This window comes from Aegilops tauschii, chromosome 1 (genome assembly GCF_002575655.3).
Source record: "Aegilops tauschii subsp. strangulata cultivar AL8/78 chromosome 1, Aet v6.0, whole genome shotgun sequence".
NCBI classification, from domain to species: domain Eukaryota; kingdom Viridiplantae; phylum Streptophyta; class Magnoliopsida; order Poales; family Poaceae; genus Aegilops; species Aegilops tauschii.
The window spans coordinates 4,710,635-4,722,125 of record NC_053035.3 but is presented as its reverse complement, the minus strand read 5'-3'; the positions used below and the strand labels follow the sequence as shown (position 1 = coordinate 4,722,125).

General features: G+C 40.6%; 1 long non-coding RNA gene and 1 pseudogene across 2 annotated transcripts; both read left to right on the top strand.

Moving 5' to 3' along the window:
- Positions 1 to 786: 786 nt before the first annotated feature.
- LOC109748299 (uncharacterized) lies at positions 787 to 5,012 on the top strand. 2 transcript variants are annotated; one of them, XR_006668980.2, is made up of 5 exons: positions 787 to 1,110; positions 1,201 to 2,170; positions 2,667 to 2,829; positions 2,915 to 4,237; positions 4,404 to 5,012. It is a non-coding gene; the product is annotated as an uncharacterized lncRNA (long non-coding RNA). The 2 variants fall into 2 exon arrangements; XR_006668977.2 differs by having other exon boundaries at positions 791 to 1,110; positions 2,915 to 5,012.
- Positions 5,013 to 6,748: 1,736 nt separating this feature from the next.
- On the top strand, positions 6,749 to 11,238 carry LOC109748295 (uncharacterized; annotated as a pseudogene).
- The last annotated feature ends 253 nt before the right edge of the window (positions 11,239 to 11,491 follow it).

Genomic DNA, 11,491 nt, shown 5'->3' with positions numbered 1-11,491 from the left:
CTCAGATTTTTGATTGGGACGGTTTGACAGATGACCCCAGGTCGACGAGCGAGTTAATTTTGATTACTACAGAAAGCGCCAATAACCCACTTGTGTGGTGAAGATGCTGCTTGGCTGTACATGTACGTGCTTTGAATTCCACAAAAGCTGCAAAAGGGGTATGCTATCCTATCATCGAAACAAGAGGTAATAATCATCCAGTGGGCTAAGATGGCTACAGACGCTGCAGAATAGTCATCCAGCAACAGCTTCCACTCAACCGGCATGTGTTTGCCGAGGACCTCTTAACCCTAGAGCTGCAGTGTGTATTGAATCACATACCCCAGCAAAACACAACAGGCAAACAATAGGCAACAGAATGGCATTTGCATTGCAGTGCTTCCTGAAGCTAAACCATCAGGCTTGTGCTTTTCTTTCTAGTAATGACTTCCTTCATCTGGGTTAGGTGCCTATTTCTAATGGAGGTTGATCAGCCGAGGTTGCCATATGTGCTTGCTTTCTCCAATTCAGTACCTGTACCTATATATATATATATATATATATATATATAGATATATATATATATATAGATATATATATATATATATATATAGAGAGAGAGAGAGAGAGAGAGAGAGAGAGAAAGTCTATTTAAGACCCAGGGTGAGGAATAAGTAATTCTTCACCCTGGTCAGTCCGCCATGTGACGGTCTGGTTCAACCCAGCACAAACCGATGTAAATTTATAGCAATTTTTTTATCGTGCCGCTGTAATTTTACGTTGACGCTGGAAGGTCGTGGGGATTAGGAGCTAGCCCACCCCATACATCAATAGATGCGAGCGGTTTCGTCTGAACGCCGACTAGCGAGCGGTGATTGGCGGCGTGCTGGACGGCGACGTGCTCGGCGGAGAATTCTCATCGGATGATTCCCTCGCTCCCCTGTCCATCTCTCCCCCGTCCTCTCGTGCGACTCGGAGACCGACAGCAGCAGCGGTGATGGAGCGTACAACGATTTTGCGGCGGCGACCAATCCCAAATCCATCCCACTGCTCAGTCGGATAAGGCGCTTGCGACAACCAACATTCACCGAACCAGATTTTCCATTTCCTCGACAGGCGGCTCCGGCACAGGTTCTCCACATTTCTCATGCTCCCTCTTCTTCTCTTTGCTTCCCTTCCAACCCCAGCTCACCCTGCTAGATCTGAATGATTGCCTTGCAGGAATGAAAGTGCGCCCTATGTTCAGATTCCAGAAGCTATGCCACGGCCGCCTACAATTCCACCCAGGATAGCTAATTTGCATGCATGTTTGATTTCTGATCTCTTCCCAATCTGTCCTGTTCATTCAATTTTATACGGTCATAGTTTAGCTAGGCTCCATATATCCGTAGTTGCAAAACAATTCTTGAGATTTCCTTGGTAAAATTTCTGGAATATTACATAATATTGCGTGTGCCATCATAACCATTTGTTTATCCCCTAGTATAAAAATACCAAAGTGAGGTCTCTATACATACATACGAGAAGCACCTCTTTAATTGTAATTTGCTGGTAGAAACATCGACCCGTTATTACTGGACATGAAGTAGCTTTTACAAATGCTATAGGTAATTGCGTGGAAATTGATCTGAGAAATTGTTGTCGAGATAGGTAATTACATACTTGAGAACAGTTGCTCTTTAAGATTTCTTGAGCTTTATTCCGGGTGCTCAAGTGAAGCAATTGCTTCTCATTGAAGGGTCTGTTTCTTTCTTGGACGGGTCAGGTTGTTCCTATTTTCTCTTTTATTCAGATTGGATTTGTAAATCAGAAAGTGTGATGCTCAACGAGATTCAGGTCGCGCTAAGACATCAACGATCAGTGCCGACAAGCCTCCACTATCTATTGCAGAAATGAAGAACCGTGTTGATTGCTTATCTTGAATATGATTTTGGGCAAATAGGACCTGACTAGCTTCTAAATCTGCTGAACTGTACTGATCATAGTGTGAAACTAATTTTGCTTTTGCTCTTCTAAAGGCCATCTGACGTTGATTCATAATTTGCCAGAGGAGATGGCTCAGTTGGAAGTTATGTTCAGTTTCTTGATCCTTATGCTAATTCTCTGTCCATTTGTAAGACAGCTGGTGATGTTCAGAATAATAAGGGAAGTGCCTTGCACCTGAATGTCAAATGAAAAAGTAGAGCTGAAGGTTGTGATCTGTATCCTTGCCATGGTTGCTCCTTGCTGATACATGCTTTTATATTTGAATGCTCGCTACTCTCGCACATATATAGATTTTTCATTATAGATGCAAATTTGGAGCCGCTTAAATTTGCTTGCCTGTCGTTTTACTTAGCAATCTGCAAGAAAAAGAAGGACACCATAGATTGCTTGGCAATAAAGATCGACATAAATTAGCAATTTGTGTGTAGCCTTAGAAGTCTATATATTTATTAAATTCTGAATTACTTGTGCTCGCGTCCTTAATGTGATGGTTGCTTTGCCTTATGATCAAATTCTCAATTGGTAATGGTGACTACATTAGACCGTTTAAGCAACTAAGCAACTCAAGTCCCCTCGTGACTACAAGTCATGTTTGGCCGCTGCACTATTCTTGTATGTTCTTCTATTTTCAATGGAAGCATTCAATCATATTTGTTTTTTTCTCACACATCAGTTTATATACCTCTCCATGGATCATTCAGGTGTAAAAATATGGATTTTCACTTTCGACCTGCAGTATTTGACGGTCTCTGTGTGGAGGGTTTCAGAACTTCCTCTAGGCGCAGACCTGAATACTAGCAGTACACGCTTGCAGCTAGCAAAAAATGCAAGATGCAGGGTTGTGTTTTCTCTTTCCAATGCATGGTAATGAAGCCTGTTAATCCTCAAGTGTTATATGTGCGCTTGTGTGTTGGTATACTTCTGAGAACTGAAAATATTTTGTTTTCAGGTATCTGTTCAGGTGGATGACTGCTAATTTATGTGGGATAGGAATGTCTTCATATTTGTGGTGGGTACAAGTAATATTAAATTGAAATTTGAGGCCCTCTTTTCATTACAACCAGTGGCAAAATTTAGGTTTTGGTGAGAAGAAAGGTGAACCTAATGGCTACAGCACTATCAAGAAGAATGTTTTAATCGCTGGAGAAATTGAGGAACAAATGAAGTTGATAGAAGAACGAGCAATAAATATCTATTAAACACATATATAGATTGCTTGGCTATAAAGATCGACATAAATTAGCATGACTTGTTTTGGGCATAGCTGAACGTACAAGCTTAATACTACTGAAATTCTAAAATCGATCAGAAGTAATGTTTGGTTTTGTTCATAGGTCGTCCCCTGTTTTGTCATTCCAACTAACTGAAAGAGATTGTAATTGGGTCAACAAATGGCATACATTTTTTTTAAGCTGACAAACCTATTTTGTTGAAAATCTGAACTTTGTAGTTCAGTAGCTATTGTGTAGGTGTATTTCAATCTTATGGCTTTTTTTGCTTGAGATTCGTATACTGTATGATGTTGAGTTTGTTCACATTAACCTATGTTCCTTTTTGCTGAGTTATCCACTGAAATATGCTGAATTTCTTCTTATTTCCCCGTGTTTACTACCACAGTACCACTATATTTGATATGTTTTTATTTAGTTCCATTTAATATTGATTCAGCTATATTATGGGTGGCTTTGGCATTTTCCCCTTACAATCGTGTGTCTGACGAATTATGGGGTGTGCCTCTTTCACACTAATGTTCATTGCAAACTAATCATGAAATTCAATTACTTCAAGTCTTTACTTTCAACATGATCTACCTCCAATTTTTTGCTTCTCTTGTTTCATCACAAAGCAATGAAGTTTAGTACTCCCTCTGTTCACTTTTATAAGACGCTGTAGACATTTCAGACAGTGCCTAAAACAGTTCAATCTTAGCTGTCTGAAACGTCTTATAAAAATGAACGGAGGGAGTAGCATAACTTCTAGTAGTGTTAAGAAAATCCATATTGAAGGGACTTAAGATACTTCGATGTTTTATTTTGATGACACTCAGGTGTCAGACTAGTTAGACTTAGACATTGTCGTAAATAGTTGCTAGACACAGACTAGTTCAATACGACGACTCCTACCATTGAAGCTGGCACAGTTTGATAAAAGACATGGTTAGTGAGCATTTAAACAATAGTTACAGAATTTGGCTTTTTGTCTTGTTTCTCACTATACTTTTGATTCACCTGCAGCTAGCATGTTATGGGTTCATGTGATTCTGATGAATTTGGTACATCAAAAATCCCACTGTGATATCTTTGATTTTGACATTATATTATTTCTAGTTCAGGGAAGTGAAGCCTATTAGTCATAAAGTGTACATGTGCTTCTGTGATGGTGGCCACTACCTGTTTGTTGGTATACTTTCAAGAATTGAAATATTCTATTTTTTTCAGTATCTGTTCAAGTGGATGACGGTTAATGTACAAGGGATAGAGAGTCATGTCTTCATATTTATGGTCGGTAAGAGTAATGTGCAATTGAAATTCAAACCTTCGTTACTAATAACCAGTAGCAAGGTTCAGGTTTTGTGAGAAGAAAAGTGAACCAAAGGCGATAGTACTATTAATAGGTTACTGTGTTTCTTCCAGCCCATGGATAAGAATGTTTCAGTCGTTGCAGAGATAGCTGAACAGATGAAGTTGGCGTAAAATCTATGGTCACCTACTGCTTCAAGATCAAGTTCGACAGTAGTCAGTTTGCAAGTTCGATAGCATTCAATTTTGTAATAGTGATTTCTGAAAAATAATAATCATGTTGCTGGTTACTTAGTGCTCAGTGGCATTCAGTTACGTCCAAACGAATTTTATTTGTAATCTTAAGATGGCTTTTGTTACGTGAGTATTTCTTGGAACCACTACACGGAATCTAGTATTTAGTAGACCGCTTTGTTATTCCATGGTTACCAAAATTCCTTGTGTACAAAATCAACCAGTGACCTATGTTTCTTACGGTTACTAAAAATGCCTCCTACGGAATTGTGATAGTGGCCTATGTTACTTAAATCAATCACGTACCAATTTCATTTTTAGTAGAAAACCGGTGTACTCAGTCCAATGTAAACATCAATATATCTGAGGCAAAATACCTGAACTATAGAAAGGCAGACTTATATCTAAAAAAATTAAGAACGCCTCACTACTGTAAGATTATCTGATTAGCCGTAAAAGTACAGCAAGAGGCGCTCTGTGGGTTGCTCGCCTACAGGAAGTAATTGACTCACATGCAAACCATAAGATTACCTTGCACTCTTTTCTTTACAGCTGTTTTAGTGCGGAGACCTGTTTCTGATTCAAAGCTATAATATTACCTCACAAAAGTTCTGTTTCTTTCCCCTCAAAAAAAAAAGTTCTGTTTCTTACTGTCTATGGTTTTGGACGTGGGAGCACAAGTTGGCTGGGGTGAGGAATAAGAATTCCTCACCCAGGGTGACGAATAGCGCGATATATATATATATATATATATATATATATATATATATATATATATATATATATATATATATATACTGATATGAAGACTATACGAGAAATGGATACCAATTCAACCCCGGAAATTCTTCGAAATTCAACTTGGCTAATGCCATCACAGAAAAGCTAACAACAGCTCCCTACTTGCGAAGAGACATTCCATCCTTCAACAAATTGTAGTGGTATACGAGGAAACATACACCAAATCTGTCCATGCAGAAATGAAGGCGTCTACTATTTACGTCGAGATTCATGTTCGAATTAGTGCGCGCCACTGTATTGTAGGCATGCATGCAGCCCCAATTCATCCTCCTGCACAGGCACAAAAAAGCAAGCACCAAATCAGACAAAAGCAAGCTGAGCAAATTATTCTACTGGTTGAGAGACAAGCTTTAGGCATTCACAGTGTGACTGGAAACAAAGCAAATGGAACTTCGTTAGGTGCTGAGCAGAAGTTTCAAACAAGTCCAGTATGTAAAAAAGAACATTGGCCATAGATGCTCAACGCGTACAAAAAGCGCCAGTAACCCACTTGAGCTTGGATTTTTGCTTCAGCTTGTGTGGGCAAGATGCTGCTTGGTTCTACAGGCTTTGAATTCAGCAAAAGCTGCAGCCAGTGCCTCGTTTTTCCTCACACACATGACTTCCAGCAAAGACTTGCGGTCCAGGATTTATATTGACCACAATTTAATGTTGATACCTTTATTAATTTCTACCATAGATAGAATTTCAGCATAGAGTTTTTCCGACAATTCCAATAACGAGTCCAATTTTGTTTGTTCTCTGTACCTGCTGAAAAGCAAATAGGGAGACATTTTAGAGAATAGCTTAAGACATATCACAACTGAATATAGGTTGCATGATCAAATAAACAAGAAATACAGGAGATGCCATCAAATGAAAACTCTACTACGATGTTAACTCAAGTCTGTAAGTAAGTTGTAGACAGAGCGGAATTGCGAAAGATAGGAGTAGGCGTACACCATAGGTACGCCTTCAATTGCCCCGTATCATTTTTCAACAGGCATGAGAAAAAGAAAAAAGAAAAACAGGCTGCCAACACTGAAGAAGAAAAACAGGTTGCCCAGCAACAGCTGCCAAAGGGGTGTGCTAGGGTCCTAACAAGAGCTAATAGGCATCCAGCTGGCAGAGATGGACAAAGACAGTGGAGAACAGAGGACCTCACAACACTAGTTAAGTATAAATACAGCTGCGATGTGTGCTGAATCAAATACCCAACCAAACACAACATGCAAACACCAGGCAGCAAAATGGGAGCTCCCTTGACACCATTGCTGTACCTCTGCTTACTGCTTGTGCCATGCCTTCTTCTCTTGGAAGAAGCACAAGCGGCGCGCCATGGAGGGATCTCACTGAGGTCTCAACACATGGCACTCCTCCACTGGAAAACTACACTTGCGAGCCCAGTGCTGCAGATGAGCTCTTGGCAGGAAAACACCAGCCCGTGCAACTGGACGGGCATCATGTGCACATCTGTTCGCCATGGCCGCCACAGGCCCTGGGTGGTGACCAACATCTCCCTACCGGGTGCTGGCATCCATGGCCAACTTGGTGAGCTCAACTTCTCAGCTCTTCCATTCCTCACAGATATCGACCTTGGTAACAACAGTCTCCATGGTGCACTACCTGCTAGTATCAGTCCCCTTTCAGCACTTTCCGTACTTAACCTTCCCTACAACAAGCTCAAAGGGAAAATTCCTTATGAGATTGGTGGCCTGCAAAGCCTCGTGCAGCTTGATCTCTCATTTAACACACTCACAGGGCATATCCCTGCATCTCTGGGTAACCTAACAATGTTAACTTATCTTCTCATTCACCAAACCATGGTATCAGGTCCCATTCCCGAGGATATTGGAAGGCTTGCCAACCTACAAGTTCTACAACTAAGCAACAGCACCTTAAGTGGTTTGATACCAAAAACCCTTGTAAATCTGACCCAACTAAATATTTTAGGCCTGTTTGGTAATCAACTTTCTGGGCCTATACCCCAAGAACTAGGCAGGCTAGTCCATTTGCAAATACTTCAACTTCATGTAAATGATTTAGTCCGATTCCAATCTCCATAACCAATCTCACTAAGTTGAACCTGCTTTTTCTCTATGCAAATCAAATCACGGGTCCAATACCTTTAGAATTTGGCAGCTTAGTGAATCTCCAGAATTTAGACTTGACCAACAACCAAATATCTGGCTCTATTCCTCACAGCTTAGGAAATATTACCAAGCTAGTACAACTCTACCTCCTTGAAAACCAGATAACAGGTTCCATTCCCCAGGAATTTGGCAATCTGATGAACCTCAAAGTTTTAGGCTTGCATCTAAACCAAATTTCAGGATCGATACCAAAATCTTTTGGGAAGCTGCAAAGCCTCCAAGAACTAAAAATCTTTGATAACAAGTTATCAGGTTCGCTTCCTCGAGAATTTGGAGAACTCATAAACCTTGTTAACCTTGGGTTGTCTAACAACTCACTTTCAGGACCTTTACCAGCAAATATATGTTCAGGTGGTAGACTTCAATATCTCCAGGTCTCTTCTAATATGTTCAGTGGCCCCGTTCCAAGTAGTTTAAAGACATGTACGTCTTTGGTTAAAATTAACCTTGAGGGGAACCAACTAACGGGAGATATATCTCATCATTTTGGTGTGTATCCACAACTCATACAGATGCGCTTGGCATCGAATAGACTCTCTGGGCAGATCTCACGAAATCTAGGTGCATGTACCCAGCTAACGATACTAAATCTAGCACAAAATATGATCACGGGTTCCATACCTTCAATGCTTTCTAAATTGTCCAACCTGGTAGAACTAACACTTAGTTCCAATCATCTTAGCGGTGAGATTCCACCAGAAATTTGCACTTTAGCAAACCTATATAGCCTGAACTTATCAGCAAACCAATCATCTGGATCCATACCTATACAGATAGAAAAGCTTAGCAATCTAGGATACCTCGATATGTCTAGAAACAGACTGAGTGGATTAATACCTGGGGAACTAAAGGGCCTGCATGAAACTCCAGTCCTTGAAGATTAACAACAACAACTTCAGTGGGAGTTTGCCTGGTGCGATTGGAAATTTAGCAGGCCTGCAGATCCTGTTAGATGTGAGCAACAATAACCTCAGTGGTGTGTTGTTGCAACAAGTTGGAAAGGTGGACATGCTAGAATTTCTGAATTTATCACATAATCAGTTCAGTGGCAGCATTCCATCCTCCTTTTCAAGCATGACGAGCCTTTCAACACTTGATGTGTCGTACAACGACTTGGAAGGGCCAGTCCCAACAACACAGCTACTCCAAAATGCTTCAGCAAGTTGGTTTCTTCCCAATAAAGGTCTGTGTGGTAACCTCTCTGGCTTGCCACCTTGTTATTCAACTCCAGTAGCTGGTGACCATAAATGGAAGATACTTGGTTTGCTTCTGCCAATTGTTCTTGTGGTGGGTTTTGGTATTGTTGTTGCAACTGTTATCATAATAATGCTTAGTCATAACAAGAGAAAACCACAAGAAAATGTTGCCGCTGAAGGAAGGGACCTATTCTCTGTTTGGAATTTTGATGGAAGATTAGCATTTGATGATATTGTAAGGGCAACAGAAGACTTCGACGATAAGTACATCATTGGAACAGGAGGACATGGCAAAGTCTATAAGGCACAATTTCAAGGTGGGCAGCTAGTTGCTGTGAAGAAGCTTCACCAAACCGAAGAAGAGTTGGAAGACGAAAGAAGATTTCGTAGTGAAATGGAAATCTTATCCCAGATCCGACAACGAAGTATTGTTAAAATGTACGGATTCTGCGCCCATCCAGCATATAAGTTTCTTGTCTACGACTACATTGAGCAGGGCAGCCTCCATAGGACATTGGAAAATGAGGAGCTAGCAAAGGAATTTGATAGGCAGAAGAGGATCGTCCTTGCAAATGATGTGGCTCAAGCAATATCTTATTTGCACCACGAATGCAGTCCACCTATAATCCATCGAGATATCACAAGCAACAACATCTTACTTGATACAACCTTCAAGGCTTTTGTCTCGGATTTCGCCACAACAAGGATTCTTAAGCCTGATTCATCAAACTGGAGTGCACTAGCAGGAACATATGGCTACATCGCTCCTGGTACGTACTTGTAGAACCTTCCTTCTCACATAAAAACATTCATCTCTTACCCATGTGTTTCTGATTCTAATGTTTGATTTACCGCAGAGCTGGCATACACATCTGTTGTGACGGAGAAATGAGGAAGACTACAATAGAAGCTGGGCAAAGGATAGAAGAATAGAAAAACGAATTTGGAGCCGTTGGATCCTTAATGGATGCTTCAGATTTGAAATGTTAGGCTGGTGAATTGTCTGTACTTTTGCGGAAAGCTCCCTGAGTAATTTCTGTATACAATAAAGACCCTCCCACCAGCTCCCACGTGCCTGATCTGAAGTGCCCATTGGACATCCGATGCTTCAGATTCATTTTTCTATTCTTCTATCCTATGGTCAGCTTCTATTGTAGTCTTTCTCCTATAGCTTTGGCGTGGTTATGCTAGAGCTAGTGATGGGGAAGCATCGAAGGAATCTATTAGACGGTAGTTTGCCAAGCAAGGAACAAGCTATACTGGTGAAAGATATTCTGGACCAACGGCCGACAACACCAACAACAACAGAAGGGAATAGCTTAGCTCTGCTCATCAAGCTGGCCTTCTCTTGCTTACAATCTTCTCCACAAGCAAGGCCAACCATGCGCGAGGCGTACCAAACACTCATCGAGCAGGATGATTTGATGACCCATAGTAAGTCTATGTATTTGTAGACACTCACCTGCTACAGTGAAAGCACCGTCATGTGCCCGTGGTTTTTCCCGTAAAGGGTTTTCCCCGTAAAAATTGGTGTCCCGTGTTCTTGATATATCGTTGTTTGTTCGCTTGCCGATTCAATACATAAATATAGGTTGCTTGTAAAATGTATGTGGTGTCTATTCTTATATTTGTTTATAGACGTGGTACCCACATATAACAATTTCTTTAGGCTGTTGTGTGCAATGGCACTTGAAATGGTGGTCACACTTTATTGTTCTCTAAGAATCAAGATAAAATACATTGGACCAAGCAGGAATGATCACAATGATGTCCCATAAACAGGAACAGATGAATGTAAACACGCAGATCTAGGTGCATAAAAAAGGAAAATTACTACAGTATACTAAGTAAAAGGACTTACAGAGGGATGTAGGGCAGGAGTATGAAGTTCTTGTCCTTATGATGGAGCATTATATCCAGGAGGGTTTGCGAGATTGACATGGAAAACAAAGATACAGCCTTCTTTTTCTTCATTCCTAATGCAAACTTAACAAAGGATGAGATGATATGATATGAAGAAAATCCTCAGGTGACAGACAACACAAGAGCTAGCTATGTCCCATAACGTTTTTATCAGAAAACTAGACACCAATTCAACTCAGCTAGTGCAATCACAGACATGCTAACAACAGGATGTACAACAGTATAGAGAACAAGTCCCTCTATTGCTCCACTATAATTATTCCAGAACAACAGGAAGAGACATAGTTCAACGAATTGCAGTGGTATATGAATGATACAACGAACTTGTCCATGCACAAACATAGCGCCGACCATTTACATAGAGATCAAACCTACACCATAGTTTTTTTGTTACTTTCAGGTACAATTGACGCGTGCGGCACTGTAGGCAATCCCAGTTCATCCTCCTACACCAACAGAAAGAAGTGAGCAGAGCGCATTAGTCTACTGGTTGACAAGTGCAAACGATCAGGAACACAAGTCTGGTTTGGGAGCTAGAATCATAATCTACCAAGCAAGAAATTGATAGGAAATATAAATGAAGAACCATACAGTTTGTCAAGCCTATCTGAAAATGAAGTAAATCTATAAGGGCTCCTTAGAATTGGAGGATTCTATAAACGCAGTGACAGGAAAAACACAGGAATAGGATAGGAATGCACGTGCAAAACAGAGCATTTGG